Here is a 16,605-nt window from a genome sequence, read left to right as displayed (position 1 = left end):
GTGATGTCATCTGGACCATAGGATCGTGATTCGGGGCATAGGGATGCCGGGAGAGCGTCCTTCAACGAGATTCATTAATTTTTTTGACTGTATTAACGTTTATCTGTCAGAGAAGAAGTCATATAGCTCTGGACGAAACGGCGGCCAGGTTGTCTGAACGGTGAAAGACATCTTTGCTGCCGATTATTAGCTAGAAGTGCATCTAAAATTGCGATATTTGCGAATAGAGTGCGAACGTTTTTAGCCTTCGATCTGTGACTTAGTCAGGTCTGATTTTACTATTGTGATGCGTATTAGAGGTTTTAGCTAGAGGGCCGCGACAGACAGTTGCCTATTGGTGTCACAGGAATGGTGCTGCCATGTGGCGACTAAGTGCCGTAGTCTGCGGGTTTCGGCGGCCGGCCGTCGCCGCTGTGGTTCCAGCTTTCATCTCTCACTCGGCCCGGTGCCGCCAGCACTGACTAGGCCGTCCATCTGTACATAGTCACCCATCTGCCGGGGCGGCCCGTGGTCCCCGAGACACGCCGACCGTCCAGCGCCAGCGTGTATTTTTACCGGGGCGCCGGCGCCGTATCCTCAGACTGTAAATACATGTCGGGGGCGACTCCGACCCACACAAACCGTCTGTCTTTTCTGCTGACTGTTCTCTGGCCGCCGAACGGAGGGGCACACTCACAAGTAACAGGCGTCTCACTCACTCGAGAACACTCACAGCAGCGCGAAAAGCTCGCAGTAAATCGTTGAAGCAGAATGTACACAAAATCACCCTGTCGAGCTGTGATCCACTCAATACAATCAAGGCGACATTTGTAGGCAAGATAAAATCGCAGTTAGCAACGCATCACACGCATACAATCGCGACTCGTATAATGCAATGATCTACGCACAAAATGGGTGGGTTACGGGTCACGCTCTATGCAAATCTGATTACAAAATGCTACACCACTTTCGGACTAGTTCCGAACGGCCCACAGCGGAACAACTACTGATAAGCCGCAGTATGTACTGGCAAACTACTCGGCCACCGCGTGACAGGAATATTCACACACGGAGCCAAAAGTCGCATCCTGTGTCAGTAGACGGGCGTAATACTCCAGCTAAAAGCCTCTGGGTGGACATGAGACAGCGGATTAGGGGGAAGCAGGACGAGACACTGAGGCATAAATAGAAAACTGACTCAGCAGTCCGCTCAGTCTCACCTCCTACCGTTCGTACAAGAATACGTCTACCGAATCAAACTGAGGCGACCCACTCTGTTTCGGCTCAAATGCCCCACTCGCAGCCATGAATATCAAACCCAAAGAAAGCCTGAACACTGTAATATCCATTACTTCATCACTGGATGAATACTTTTAACCAGTCAAGAAGCTGACCGACGAGCAGCCTCACTCGGCTTTTCCAAATCGACTCGGCGACATTAATTGCTGCCAATGAGCTGCAAACAGCGCCATTGAGACAGCTAGTTGGTGTCTCTGACCGTCTGTTACACGTCAAGTCGGCACAAAACCAAACCAAACACGAGTCAGGTCAGTGTAAATGGCCCCACATATAACGCTAGACCGACTCCCTTCCAAAAGTCTCTCGTCCCCTGCGCTCACCCTCCCGGCCTCAGTACCGACTCTGCCAGACAAAACCCATCCCAGGCGGGCCTAGCCAGTTACAGGGAACCCCTCACACAACCGACCTCAGGGCCCGGGCTGCCGAGATATTGCTGCCGCCAACGGACACACTACACCAGTACGGTACCGCAGTGCGTACCGCACCGGTACCGTACCGCGTACGGCCTCAGGTACCACGCCGCCTACTTGTACAGTCGCTCCAGGTCATCCTTGTAGTAGTTGCTGAGCTCCTTGCGTTTGAGTTTGTAGGCGGCTGTGACCAGGTTGTTATCGGGCGACCACGAGACCGAGGTCAGGGCCACCCGGGCGGGGATCTCGGCCTTCTCCAGACGACCTGAGGGGAGCAGACACAGAAGGTCAGAGGGGATTGATAACAGTTTCGGATGGCAGCCGACATAGATGATGGGGATGGGGGACTTCATTTAAGTGTCGCTATTTCCTCACAATCACAAGCTAAGTTACGACAAGAACATGTGGGTGATTCACTAAAGCCGAATTTCTTATGAATAATCCGCACTGAGACTGTCGAAACACCCTGCCCCAAAGCCCACCCAACCTGCATCCCACTCCCAATCAAACCATGTCACTCTTCTGCCCTCCTTATCACCCCCCCCCCCCCGTCGCACTCCGCTGCCCCCACTGACCGTGCCGCGCCTGTTTGACCAGCCGCTTCTGGACCTCCTCCTCCAGACGCTCCTCCTTGCAGAGCTGCTCGTGCGACTTCCCCTCGGCCTCCGACCCCAGCACCTCCTTTGCCAGCAAGCCCAGCTGCTTGGCGTTGGCCACTACCACGGCCACGACGAAGTTCTTGGAGGACTCCCCGTAGACGAACATGTTGTCGACGAAGGGGCTGGTGCTGAGGATGGTCTCCACGCGTCCCAGAGAGACGTACTCGCCCGCCTGCAGCTTCACCAGGTCCTTCTTACGGTCTGCGAAGGGGAAACGGCAGAGGAGGAACGTCAGAGGCGGGGAACTGAAGTTAAAAGGTTGATAAACGGTGTAGAAACATGCCTTGCACCGAGTCATACATTTAGGACATCGGGTCCTAAGCATCGAGTGTCCTACAAAATCATTTACTTTTCGATCGTAACAAGTGGAATACCTACCACCACGTATACATCCACTTCCAAATATAACAAAAAAAAAACATTTCTTTTACGATTACCTACGGATGTTTGTAACCCTAAAACCCAGAACGCGAGAAAATTAGTGATGAAAACAACCCAGTCAGGTCAATCGACTCCCATCAAAAGTCTGTGAGTATCTGCCGTACCGACGATCTTGATGGTGCCGTTGGGTAGATGGGCCGATGTCTCCCGTCCGGAACCACCGGCGGCCGTCCGACTCGAAAAACTCCTCCTTCGTCTTCTCCGGCTGCTTGAAGTAGCCCATCGTCACGTTGTCACCGCCTGCGGACGGCACGAAACGTCAGATAATGGCACAGAGAAGCCGGGATAATTTGAGCTGCTGTTCGTAGAAAGATACTAGCTTCCATTATCAGGACTATCCGGCAGTGTCGATTCTCCCCTCCCATACCCAGCAATCACACTTGAAATGAAACTGAGGAGTGTGGGTAGCCTCTCAGTCACCTGAGAAGAACTCTAACCCGGGCAGCGCCCCTCCCCTCCGCCCTACTCACCAACGACGATCTCTCCCCTGGGGTGGGGCTGGTCGGTGACCTTGTAGCCTCCCTCCTCCCAGTCGCTCAGCTGGACGTCACAACAGCTGACCGGGTGACCCACGCGGCCCACCGCCACGTCGTACTCTGCGGGGGCGAGGAGGTGGGTCAGGTCAGTCAAGAGAGTCTCACATCTGTCACAGCGACAGTCCTGCCCTCTGTCGGACACGCAAAATAAATGACCGGGTCCCCGCATCGAGTCATCCGTCGTTTGGACCCCGAGCGATTGGATCGCGTTTTTTTTAAGAACAAGGTACTACCATCCACTAAGGTCTCCCAGGTATCTCACTATTCCCACTTATATCCCCTTATCCAGCTGCTCTCTACCCTCGGCTCTGCAATGGTCTTGTCAGACCGAAAGGGCCTAACCCAACAAAACAAGCTCTCTACCCATCCCTCATCCCTCTCTCCTCCTCTCACCGTCCATCAGTGAAGCGCAAGAAGTCGTCTCGGTGAGTCCATAGCCCTGCATGACGCTGCAGCCGATACAGGAGCGGATCAGATCGTGGGTGACCTCGGAGAGTGGCGCTCCGCCAGAAACCATGGCCCGCACCCGGCCGCCGAGCAGGCCGGCGATACGGCTGAACACCAGACTGTGAACAGAGGGGGACAGTCAGGGCCCGCACCCGGCCGCCGAGCAGGCCCGCGATACGGCTGAACACCAGGCTGTGAACGGAGGGGAACAGTCAGGGGCGCGCCGCTTTCATCTCTCACCTGCATCACCTGCATCGTGGTGGGAGAAATGAAAGCGCTGGGATACAAATGTACGATGTACTATGTAGTGTTAGAGAACTGTAAGCTGTAATACTTATGATATTTCAACAAATCTAGCACGTAGTGCCAGTATAGCTGTACTTTTATTGCGAAATCAGTAACTGGAGCAGGCTGCTTAAGCCACGATAAGGCAGCCACTTGAGAAGCTCGGTAAATTGAGCCACTGTTTCGAGATAGTGGCAGATAGTAGGAAGTCACACAACGCGATAGAGACGGGCTCGACGACGCGGAAATCCAACAGATTGCAAGCCATGTCGGTTCGCTACAACCGTAGAACAAAGCTAAAGCTGAGCTCAACTGAGAGCTTAAATTAAGCTCAGGTAATTGAAACGTGTTACCGCCGCTTCTAAAAACAGCATGACACTATGTTACAATAATCACAGCCATTAGCCTTCTACATTTCCATGGTCTCGTTTAATTGCGTCAAAAATTTCCTTGGTGAAACATGAAACGTTCATGATATGCATGATTTTATGTGCGATACTGTGTTGCTCTTGTTATGTCGCCTGATTGCTTGCTTTCTCATAATATGTACTGTTGTGTGTAACTTCACTGATGATGTCTTTGTTCAGAGACGAAACGTTTGATTTTACATGAAGAATATAACGATATGCCTTGTAATAAGGTTTTTACTGCTCCTGAAGCCAACAAAAGCCTTCTACATTTCTACAGCAATAGGTCTCTTACTTAAGATCATCGCTACCATGATATTGACATGATATCCAACTAGTACCATCATGTTACGGTCCTCAGCCCCCCCCCCCCCCCGTCCCCGCCCCGATCTCTCCGACTATCCGTCAGACCCCCACCTGTGCAGGATGGGTGTGGAGAATCCGCGCCGCCGCCACCAGTTCCTGTACATGACGAACCAGTTGAACAGGCCCTGAGCCAGACGGCCCGCAGAGTGCATCTGCTCCTTGATACCCTGGAGGCGGGAGGGGAGGGAGGGGGGGGGGGGTGACGGTCAGTGGGAGGTGCCAGCTGGCGGTGTGTTGGTTCTGTCAGCGAACACTGAAGCGGTAAGGGATGGAGCCTCTGAGTTAGGCAGCAGTAATGCAGAGCAACTGCATGCAGCGCACCAGACATAGCGTAATGCAAACTAAAGATAGTAATCATTAATCAATGAGTTCGAAGTTTTGAATGGAAAAATAATAATTAATTGTGAAGCCAATGAACAAAGCAAAAACGGATGTTAAATGAGCAACCTTAGTTGACCGTAAGAAAGACATAGCCAACACCAGAGCCAACGAATGTGAAACTTCGATGGCAATCACCACATCACATTGGTCCCAGTCAACGCTGATATGCCAACTTCTCCCTATATTCCGGCCGATACCACAGCTCTACCATCCCCATCTCGACTCCCCCTCCCCCTTTTCTCTCCGTTCTCGCAGCACACCGACCTGAGCGACCCTGTCGAGGATCATGGGCACGGCGGCCATCAGCGTCGGCCGGAGCACCGAGCAGTCGCCCTGGCAGCCGCGCTTGATCTTGCTCGACTTGTCCATCAGTGTGAGCGGAGAGCTGTAGCCGATCGGAACGCCGAACATCACCGCGCACAGCTCTGTGATTAAGAGGGGGAGGGGAGGGAGGGGTCAGAGCGCGGCGTGGCGGCAGAGGGGGAAGGGGGTTACAGGCGCATTGTGATGACCCAGATCACAGGGAGGGCAGTTTACATTGCTTCTTCAAGGCTCACATACCATGTCGTCACACCATGTCCCACATTCAATATCAGCTTTAGAACTTTGGAGCTCGGCTCAAATTTCCCAAACATATCTTATTTAGCTTTGTCAGCATCCAGCCCCTCATCACCGAACTGACTCAGCGTTCTGTCTGATTGACCAGCCCTGTCTAGTCCGCCGTTTGTACGACCAGTCCCCCTTCCCTAGTCCTGACTCCGTCGCTCTGTACGCCCAACCCTTCCCCTTTCCACCCTGTCCTGTCAGCCGCGGCCGCACCTGCCATCAGTTCGAGGACGTGTGCCAGCGGCAGGTAGCCCAGGTAGACGTCCTCGGGTGAGGGCACCAGCGCCACCGCGAACCCCGTCATCGTCGACACCATGTTGTAGTGGGAGACCATGACGCCCTTCGGGGTGCCAGTAGAGCCGGAGGTGTACCTGAGGTAGGGTGAGGAAGTGAGTCACAGGGTGGTAAGGCATCCCAAACATCAAGAAGAGTAGAGAATATTCCTGAATGATAGTAATGCTTGGGTGTGTAACGCTCTGCCCAAGATGAGCAGCGAACAAATAAGGTCATACGTAAAGAAGTGTAAATACGAGAGAAAAATAAATAAATGTTCATTTGAAGAAAAAGCAGCACTGCAATAAAGAGACAGCAAACTGCTAAGCGGAAGTTCCGACTCACATGATGATGGCGATGTCGTCGCTGGTGGGCGGGTGTGCCTCGAACTTGGCGTCGTGTCCCTTCTTCAGCATGTCGGCGAACGGGATCACCTTGACGCCGCTCTTCACTCCCGAGGTGTCTGTCTTCTCCAGCTAAGGGATGGGACAGAACAGTTCCAGAAAAGTTCAGACAACTGTCTGCCGCACTGTGGGATCCCACTTAAAGGATGGGCAGTCCCCGATGAAGCATTACGTGTTTGACAATTGATCCTAGGACAAAAATTATTTCATGGTGAAAATCAGCCCTCACATTTATCGTCAAGGCTGACATTCTCAGTGGACGAAAGCTGAATCAATCATTAAATTTGGTGGCCGCCATTATTTTCCAGTCAGCAAGCGCTGCGCAGCAGCACTATGACGGCAATTTGCCTTTATTGTCCCCGGTGCTGCGATAACAGGTAATGTCCCTGCAACGCCGTAAAGCGTTCAGCACGGGTGTTTTCAGGGGACGATAACATCACCTCTTTAGCCCACACCCCATCACCCCCCTCCTGCGCCCTGCCCCGTCACCGACCTGGTCCTCCATATAGATGACGTGCGAGACCTTGCTGCAGCTGCTCAGGATCGTCTTCACCTTGGGCATCAGTGAGTGCGTCGTGATCACGTGAGCCACCTCGGTCTCGTTGATACCATGAGCGACGGCGTCCTCACCGAGGGTGGCGTACAGGGTCACCACTGGGGCACAGGTCAAAGGGTCAGGTCAGATGGCGTCCTCGTCCAGAGTGGCGTGCGTACAGGGTCACCAAACTCACCACTGGGGGACAAGGGTCGATCACGTCAAGTTAGTTCAGGTTAGGTCAGGCCAAATCAAGTATACTTCGATCTACTACGATGCTTTCGTTACACAATGAAGCATTGAAATGAACACATTGTCTCATCCGACTCCCACCTGCCGATCACAAAACGATCTTTCAAACCCTCACTCCCAAGCGCTCCTTACCGGTGACATTCTGAGTGAACGCGCCGACAGCGGCCTCCAGCCACTCCTGCCGCGTCTCGGCGAAGATACAGACGCGTCCGCCCGGCTTCACGCCCTCCGCCAGAAGGGCTCGGCCGAACGCGTCGGCACGCGCCGCGAACTGGACGTAACTCGTCCACTGGTAGTCGCCCATCACAAACTGTGGGAGTGAGACGGAGTGAGAGTGAGAGAACGTAACTCGTCCACTGGTAGTCGCCCATCACAAACTGTGGGAGAGTGACGGAGTGAGAGGAGAGAACGTAACTCGTCCACTGGTAGTCGCCCATCACGAACAGCGGGAGTGAGACAGAGTGAGAGTGAGAGAACGTAACTCGTCCACTGGTAGTCGCCCATCACGAACTTCGGAGAGTGATAATAGAGTGCGAAAGAGTAGTGGAGTCAGTTGGGGTCAACTGCCCAGCTTGATTTAAATGCATCCGCACTTCATCATCATCATCATCGGCACCCAAGCTGGGCGAGGGGGAGCGACCAAAGCGCGGCACAGGGAGGGCGCATTCCGACAGCCCCAAACTACCATCCTATAATGCAACTAGCCTAGTAGACATCATTCATGGACACCCAACCCATTGCCAAATGCCCCGACGATCCCCGTAACCTCGGTCGGGCTCCCTGGGAGGCTCGACACGGTCCAGCCGATAGCCGGTGCACGGCCGCACCGATACCCTCAGATATGTCCGGTACTTGAGATAGTGGCACGGCGCGGTCAAGTGGGCATCCGAGCACGCGATTTGAGGGGTGGAGGGACGCCGCTCCATCACAGTCACGTTACACACAAAAACGTGCCCCAGGCCCGCGGAAGGGGCGGTGTCCGTGACGAACAGGGACAGAACAGCCGGAAACCGACTGAGCAATGGGCGGCTTATCGTGGTTACACATTGATGAACGGAGAAAGTGAATAAAGAAGCCAAGTAGTTCTTTCGGGAGCATCTAATAATCAATGACCCAGTCATAATAATGTAAGTTTTCTGTGTTGTAAGAAATGTCCAAACAGTCTTGTTCAGCGAGCTCACAAAGTTTGAAATAATCCTTCTTGGCCCGCAAGTGACGAAATCACCAGATTGACCCTTTCACCACGAGTGCTATTGCCCGAGGCCTTGGGTACCACCCGGCACATTAATATCAATATCTGGCACTTATCACGCTCAAACCCAGTTCGGAAAGAGCTCATTAATGGCGAGCAAATAGCTTGAACCAGTACCATGGTGCAGCTCTGGAGATGCAAAATTTCGAATCAGACACCAGAGAAACTTGCTTCCCAGCTTCCATACGCGATTCAATGAACTTTTTGTGAAGCTTCCTAGGTTTAAGCGTAAACATTTCTTTCGCTAGTTCCACCACGACATAAATAATCAAACAGAAAATCACCCGGGTGGGCGGGCGTACTTATCGTGTCACACATGGGCCCACCGTCTCGGTCTGACCTTCCGCTCGAGGTGCTCTCGATAGCACCTCTCCGGAGAGGCTGTTCAAGGCCGCCCCTCCATCCCACCCCCCTCTCCTCTCCGCCCTCAGCTGGGTCCCCGGCTATCAAATAGTGGTGGGGCCACCGCCCACTGGCCAATTCCAGAGCCCGTTACAACTGCGAATCAGTAAACATATACCTTGCGTGACGACGGATTTTCTAGCATGCTGACCGGCCTCCAGACTCCATAGTGCATACACAAAACTCGAGGATGTAAACAAACTCCGGAGATTGTGGTGGCTTGAATCTACCGGGAACAGAGTTTCAGGGGGCGTGTCCCTGTAGTTTACAACTGTGATCTAATTGCACTAAAAAAAACTTTCGGCGCACAGTAATCACAGCTTCAAATCCTCACTCAACCCACTGAGAATTAACGACTTCGTTCAAACCTTCGGTACTGCATTCTCCAACGCTAAGCAATCCATGTCCTTTAAAAAATGTATTATTTCTCACACACGGAATCCTGTACGGGCGTCGAAAGAAGTATCGTATCTCCGTATGTACCTCTCCTCTCAATCATCCCCGACCTTGACCACCTGACCCGCACGGGCCACAGAGGGGCGGAACATATACAGAAGACACGCCCGCCGATCCGAAAACTCGGCTGAATCGGTATAAACCGGCTCATAGGTATCCAGCGCTGCGGTTGAGCCGACAGACTTTGAACACAGACATCCCACGCTGGCGGACTGATCCTTTCTCGGAGACACGCGACCACCAAATTCGTGTCGGTGAGGGTGGTCTCTCTCGGCCCGCCCAAACCCCGGCCCAAACGATAGACGGTCTGAGCAGCAGGAAGTTACCAATTCTCGGTCGGACGCCGCCACGCGTCCCCGTCCTCCGGCTGTGCTAATCGCCGTTATAGCGTGTCACTGGCGCAGTTCATAGCCCTGACGTGAATAGAATGAGCTGCGCTATGGTGTCTGGCGGGTGCAGGGTTGGCGGTCCATCGCGGCTATCGGTAATGCTCGAATGTCGTGTTGCCCGGCACCAGGCGGGCCCACCGCGCTATCGCCCCTATCGTAAACACGTACTCAATAAAACACGAGCCACCGGGCTGTCCCGGCGTGCGCTCGGATAGCCTCGCACTAAACGATGTGTCGCGTGGGTTGGGTGACAACGGTTTTTACTTGTCGTAAGAAGTATGCATGAGCACCTGCCGGTATTTACAAGATAATTTGTAAATAGCATACCATCAAAACTGACTATTGACTGACCTACCGTTACATAATCTATCATCACATGTTAGCAATTCAAAGTCATACTTAGTCGAAGAAGTCACTTAATCCCTTCAAATCTACTGATCTCCGTGACCCCAACTCATCCGTCCCTGGCTCTCAAATCCCCAATCACCCACCACGCGTCATGCCGTACCTTTTTGAACACCTTTCCGTTGGGCTGCGTCTCGTTCTCCTCAGAGAGGATGGCTCGCGTTCCAAAGCCCTTCTTGTCACCGTGCTGTTTGACGGCGTACCGGACGATCTGGAGGTCACAGGTCACAGGGTCAGACCGTCAGACATGGACGGCGCGGGTATTATTAACGTAGCCAACAATACCAGACAAAAACGACTTCCCAAGAGAAACGTGGAATACAGAACGAGGGGCATGAAGAACATAACAGACCGAAGTGTTCAGAGTTGTTCATCATGGATGTGTGTAACATGCCAAGGGAACAAATATAAAAATGCGCACAAAAAGAACACAGAATTAGTATTAAAGTTAAAACCAAGTCATTTTGAAACAGAGCGGGATGAAACTCAAAATGTGATGACTCCATCCTCACGGAAGGCGCTACACAACTTCAGTAACAGCGACACACATTCCACAGATAAACTGGGATCCGTCCACCATTAAGTACGAGCTATCAAGACATACAAGGCCACCGATCAGTTGCGCCGAATACGATCGGGTGTTACGCATTGTGTAAGTGGAGCAACGTCATTAGACCAACTATCCGATATCCGATACAACCGGTAACATTATTCATTTTGTGAGGTGTGAATGCTAATGGGTAGGTAAAGAGTAAGTATGTAGGGGCAGACTGAGAACGAGCCTATATTACGCTGATACAAAATAAATTTGTTGCAATTTCACTATCTCTACAAACGAGCAACGCTTCACAATGTCATGGGCTATACATAGAAGATGTCAGTTAATCAGGTGGTAGAGTCGGGATCATTTTCAGGTTGGAATGGTCGCCTCTAATAATAAGAGGTCATGCAGACGAAGCAGACAGCATCTTGCATCAGGGAGTAGGGACGGCTATAATAGTAATAACTATTAACGCATAATAATATTAACGGCTATAATAACGCATTTTTTGATAGTGTGTCCTAAGTATCGTTGAGAACGACAACAGCTAGCTACAGCTTGCTTGCTACATGACGTGAGAATGGATGTTCGGTCGCTGTTGGGTGATAAAACGCCAGCGCTACTCGATGCAGTGTTCCAATATCTTAAGGATTGTCGCCTGTTTACGATGTTGTGATCGACGAGTTGTCACCATGCACTGTTGCTTATCATGTCTTGTTCCTCATGTTTTCCCCCGATTGTTGTCTAGATGCCACGGTATGGTTGGCTACCCAACTTAGCATATACCTACTAAGTATCACTTGATCATGTAGATGCTTTCACTAACAAAGTTTTTTTTTGCAGAAGTCTGGAGGCGTAGATAGTTTAGAATACTGTTGATGATTAACCAAACTAACTTAAACGTCTACTGTCCTCGCCTATCACCTGTCCCTGCTGAAATTCCTACCCTGCGATAACCATCCTTTATCCCTTTCACCGCTTAGTTTACCCTGCTTAGTTTCCCAATCTTCCCAACGAAGATGAATGCAAGAATGTGAACTTCACAAATCAAGACGTTGGACGCAAGAGCCTCGCCGCTAAGCGCCCTAAACCACAACAACAACAACAACGGCTATAATAGTGTTAGACTCGTAATTGGCTGTGTCCCTTTCAGCTGTATCTTTTTACGGACCCACGAGGCCCTCTACGTTCAGTCCTAGCTTAACCTAACCTCACACGTTACCGTTCATCGGTTCTGTAAGGACCATGCGATGTTTCCATCGCAAAATCCGCAGGAACTGAAAGACGGAAGAATGAAGGAAGGCACTCTCAGGTTCAATAGCGGCCGCAACTTCAGAAACGAACGAGTCACTAGTGAAGAAAAATGCCCCTGTGTGAGTCATCATTACAACTTTAAACTTAAACTACCCCAAACTTCGAAACCACATAAAACCTAAACGCCTAAACACACTTTCAACTGGATTCCCAACTCATGCCTTCTGAGAGGTAAGTTTCGCTAGGCCGGTTACCTTTTCGACGGTGTCGAGTTTTTCGCGCTTCATGGTGACCTGGAAGCCGATCGGGTCGTCGTAGTTCCTGTAGCGACATACCGATCCCGGTACCTCCTTGGCCTGAAACGGAAAATAATTCCACTCCTCAATTCACGTGCGATATACCAAACATAGCGAACAATGCCGCGCATGTCCTTAATATCAAATTATTTACTTCGCCACAGTTTGGTCAGGCCCTAAGAGCCACTCTCCCCTCAGCATAACCCCATATCCCCTGGTGAGTGTGCTGCCGGTGTCGCTGCCAGTTCCGTGTTGGTGCATACTTGGCGCGCACTCCACGGGCCCCATTACACCCCTCCCTCCCTCCTCCGCGTCTGCAGAGCCGAGGGGCGGGAGCCACGTGGGCCGTCAGCCGGCGCGGCGTGATCCTCTGACTCCCCGGCAGTGAGAGACTGTCGCCGCCCTCCGACCCGAAGCGGGGAGGGGCAGGTGTTGTTCCCCGCCGAGAGAGGGGAGGGGAGGGGAACAGCACCTGGCTGCACGCTGGGGAGAGTGTGGAGCCGGAGAGAGAGCAGGGAGGAACATCTGTAACCGATGGGCGGCCCGGCAGATGGACGGTGCCCCAGCAACGACACGCAGCCGTGAAGGTCATTTGCATGCAACGGAGAGGCGGGGACTGGGGAGCTAGCTGACGCGGCTGACCGGTGATGGGCGCTTTCAATACAAAAGTTCGAGTGAGCCAGGAGGAATAATCCATTGAGGAGACAACTCTACCACTCTTTATAGCGGATGTGTGTTACATTACATGTCGCCAGATGCTGCACGTCGGAAAACTGAAACATTTAAGGATGCAAATGACAACAAAGCATCCGGTGAATACAGTGATATTCCACTTTCGAAAAAAGCAAAACTACAGCTAGCAGTGCGTCCCAACCTATTTCTAAGCCTTTGCAAGCTAACAAGAAATCGACTTTGGATTACCTCGTATGCAGTTCCGTCCCTTGTTCTGATATTATCTCATTTGTGCCTGAGGCCTATCCAACACAAGTACCGTATCATCCCCTCCCTGTTGTCTCCAATCGCTGGCGGAAACTAGCGCAGACTAGCCTGTAGACAAACTAGCCTGTGGCCAAGTTGTCGCCACCGTATCTCCTACACTCGACAGCCAGGCAAACAGTGTACCACGGCCATCGCGGATTATCTGCCCGATTGCAGACGCCGCCGGTACTTGCACATTGGCCGGGCGACTCGGTACAGACTGCCCGTCGCGTATCGCCCCTGAGGGCTGCCGGCCGGAGGGCGAGGGGAGTCGACGGCGCAGACCGATGGGGCCCCGGTAATGAAGAAGAAGCAGGCTGATATTGTTTATTGATGATGACGGGGTGCGTTGAAATGATCGAACAAGGGATCTTGGCGAGGGGCGGGTTATTAAACGATCATGTGCCCCGTAACAAGCAAAGCTGTGAGCAGAGACATTCTACGGGAAGACCTGGTATCAGCACGTAGATTCTCCCCAGTCTCGATACATCGGACATCCCGTGTCAGTCTGCGTCCAAAGAGCACCAGTGGACCCGTGCGGTCTCTGGCATTATTACAACACGGGCGACAAGTCAAACAAACAGTCGACCCGTGGACGGGCCGACCACACGACACCAGTGCAGAGGTCGGGTCGGCGCCTGTCCTCCGTACCAGTCATGTGAGGACGGTCCGCTGGACTGACACGACCCGACCGACCACACACGGCGAGGACTGGACGGGGACTGCGTGAGGACTCGATTTCCAGTGATTCCACGGCTGTGTGAGGACGTTGACTAATGGAGAGCAAGTGAAGCTCGGTTCGTCCCGGAGTCCTCTTTCAACTTGGCTCCACCGCTACAGCACAGCACTTACGCAAATGCTAACTGAAGCTTTCATTGATGATTTAGATAGTGGCATTCGTAGTCGCTGCAACAGCACCGAGGTGCTTCCAATCTTACCTGTTTGTTTCCAGCTCCATCGATTGTATAACCGCGTGCCACCCCCGGCAGTTACAACGACCCCTCCGTCAAACATTAACGCTAACTGATAGCATCGCACGACAACCGGTCGATACAACTAAACAATACATTCAACACTGCTACCTGAGCTAGACCGTAACAGACAACAAACCCAGAGTTAAAGTCATGTCCTATGTACTCACCCGAATCTTTTTGGCCTTTTTGATCCGGACCCAGGGCTTCTGTAGGATGGTGTAGATTGGTAGCGTTATGACGTCATACACGAACATGACGCTGGCGGCCACGCCCACCCCGAGCGAGGCTACGACGGTGCCCAGCATCGTTAGACCTGGGGAGAGAGTACACAGGGAGGTTAAAGCGAGGTTACGACGGTGCCCAGCATCGTTAGACCTGGGAAGACAGAGAAGACGGGGAGGTTAGAGCGAGGTTACGAGGGCGTCCAGCATCGTTGCATTATTGTACCGGCGGAACGAAGTAGTTATAGGGCGTAAAGAATGCTTGACAAACATGTGTTCATCGGTGTAGATTTGACGGACCACTGGATGACACGGGAGCGGGGGTCACTGGAAGTACGTCTAAGATATTGTATATGATATTCTCAACGCTGTATTAGACTAAGAGAGGCTCACATTAGCGGAGCACGGTCCATTGAGCACTGGGGTCTGTTGGATGGTATGCCTCACAATTAGTGTGAGTGTCCCCAGGCACTATAAATTTGCAGGAAGAAGTATGACATTGCTTGGCAACGTTACATAATTTAGAGTTATTGCAGTTGGCAGCCGTTCCAGCGTCGCCAGGCGTCGCTTATATAAGCAAATCTAATATCATATACAGAATGTCAAGGCTACAACAACCCAGAAATCCAGTTTGACGGCGTCCGATCAAGTTATTATAGAAAGCTTTACGGTCAATAACTGGCATTGCGGCATACTCCGAGCCCCTAGTTCACGTCGGCTTTACATTCCAACAAGAGTTATTTACCGATGAATACGAGACCTTTGGAGCACGCTGAGGCAGTACAGTAGTCCGGCACTGCCACCCTCGGTATTGACAATCCGACTACAGGCAGTCGTCGTCACGCCACCATCAATCAGACAACATGATAAAATATTCCGACGGAGCCGCACCTGAGCAAAACAGGTAACTTGCACAACCACCAGCGGCCTAAAAACAACGCGGCCAGCCGCAAGGCCGTTTGGTGGACGGCCAACAAAGGGTCCCGGTAGCAGAAAAACCGGCGGTCGGTTAGCTGCTCAGTCAGGGCCGCGTCACTGGCACACGCACACGGGAGAGATGCGGGCCGGCAGATGGACAAAGGAAACGAACCACTTCACCTAGTTCTTACAACGGGAGGGGGTGACTACCCCGAACACGCCAGGATTCACCAAAACACTACATACCTATGCAAGGGACAAATATTTGACGGCCACGTGTGGCCTCCACTTCCGTCCACACTATCCCGCTCTCTACCTGCCTGTTTGGTTCCTGTCCGTTGAACACAACTGCCAGCCGGTCACTCTGTGATGAGTGAGAGAGGAGCACTGCAGAGGACCGACCCTGAGCGGACGAGACTAGACTAGACACAGACGGGACGCACGTGTCGGGTACCGCGGTGCTGCCGGCCGCCTGCCGCCCTCCCTCTATCGTCCACCGTCACCGACTGCGAGTCGCCCCTCCCGCACAGCGACGAGCACCACGACGGCGTGGGGAGGGGCAGGCGACCTCCCCCGCGGGTCACAGTTCAGGGAGGAGCCGGCCCGCAGGGCCGGTCCACAGTCCAACAGAACTACTACCGTCCATGAATGACCGGTGCGTCAGCCGGCCTGGCAGCCGCGGCAGGCGACAGGGTCGGTCGGCCGATACGGATTCCCAGCAGTAAGGGCGGTAATACCGCGAACACGGGCGGACTGTGAACGATGACGTCACCGGAACTACCAGGTACCGCCGAAAGGCGGATGATGAGCCTGCACTGTGGGTCACAGCCCCGTCCAAGGTCCGACACATTGAGCTGGTAAAGTGAGGTTGCATGACGCTGAGTGACTGACGCTGTGAGCTGTCGGCACCTCACATTTTGTAGGTCGGGTGTTACAGCATATTAAGCGTGCATTCGGCATCCAGATAATCAGGGATAATTTTCCGGGATCACCGGGATCATTCGGTGTTTTAGGCTAACACCGTGTACAACGGACATAACAACGAGTAAAAGAGCCATTAGTGAAGCAAAAGCAATCTAAAAATGTGATTAATTGCATCGATGGTCCCTGCAATACCAAATTATTACCAAAGTGATCCCGGATAATTATACCTCATTTCCAGGATGTCGAACGCAAGGTAAAGGGAGCACAGCAAACTTCACAAAATGTCAATATGAGCCCATTGGTCGTTGGTTGTCC

General features: G+C 52.5%; 1 pseudogene; it reads right to left on the bottom strand.

Moving 5' to 3' along the window:
• Nucleotides 1–1,743: 1,743 nt before the first annotated feature.
• LOC122363733 lies at nt 1,744–15,871 on the bottom strand (annotated as a pseudogene).
• Between the last annotated feature and the right edge of the window lie 734 nt (nt 15,872–16,605).

Source organism: Amphibalanus amphitrite, unplaced genomic scaffold, assembly GCF_019059575.1.
Source record: "Amphibalanus amphitrite isolate SeventyFive unplaced genomic scaffold, NRLGWU_Aamphi_draft 000637F_arrow, whole genome shotgun sequence".
Lineage (NCBI taxonomy): Eukaryota > Metazoa > Arthropoda > Thecostraca > Balanomorpha > Balanidae > Amphibalanus > Amphibalanus amphitrite.
Note: the sequence above shows the minus strand (reverse complement) of the source record. Positions and strands in the feature narration are given on the sequence as shown.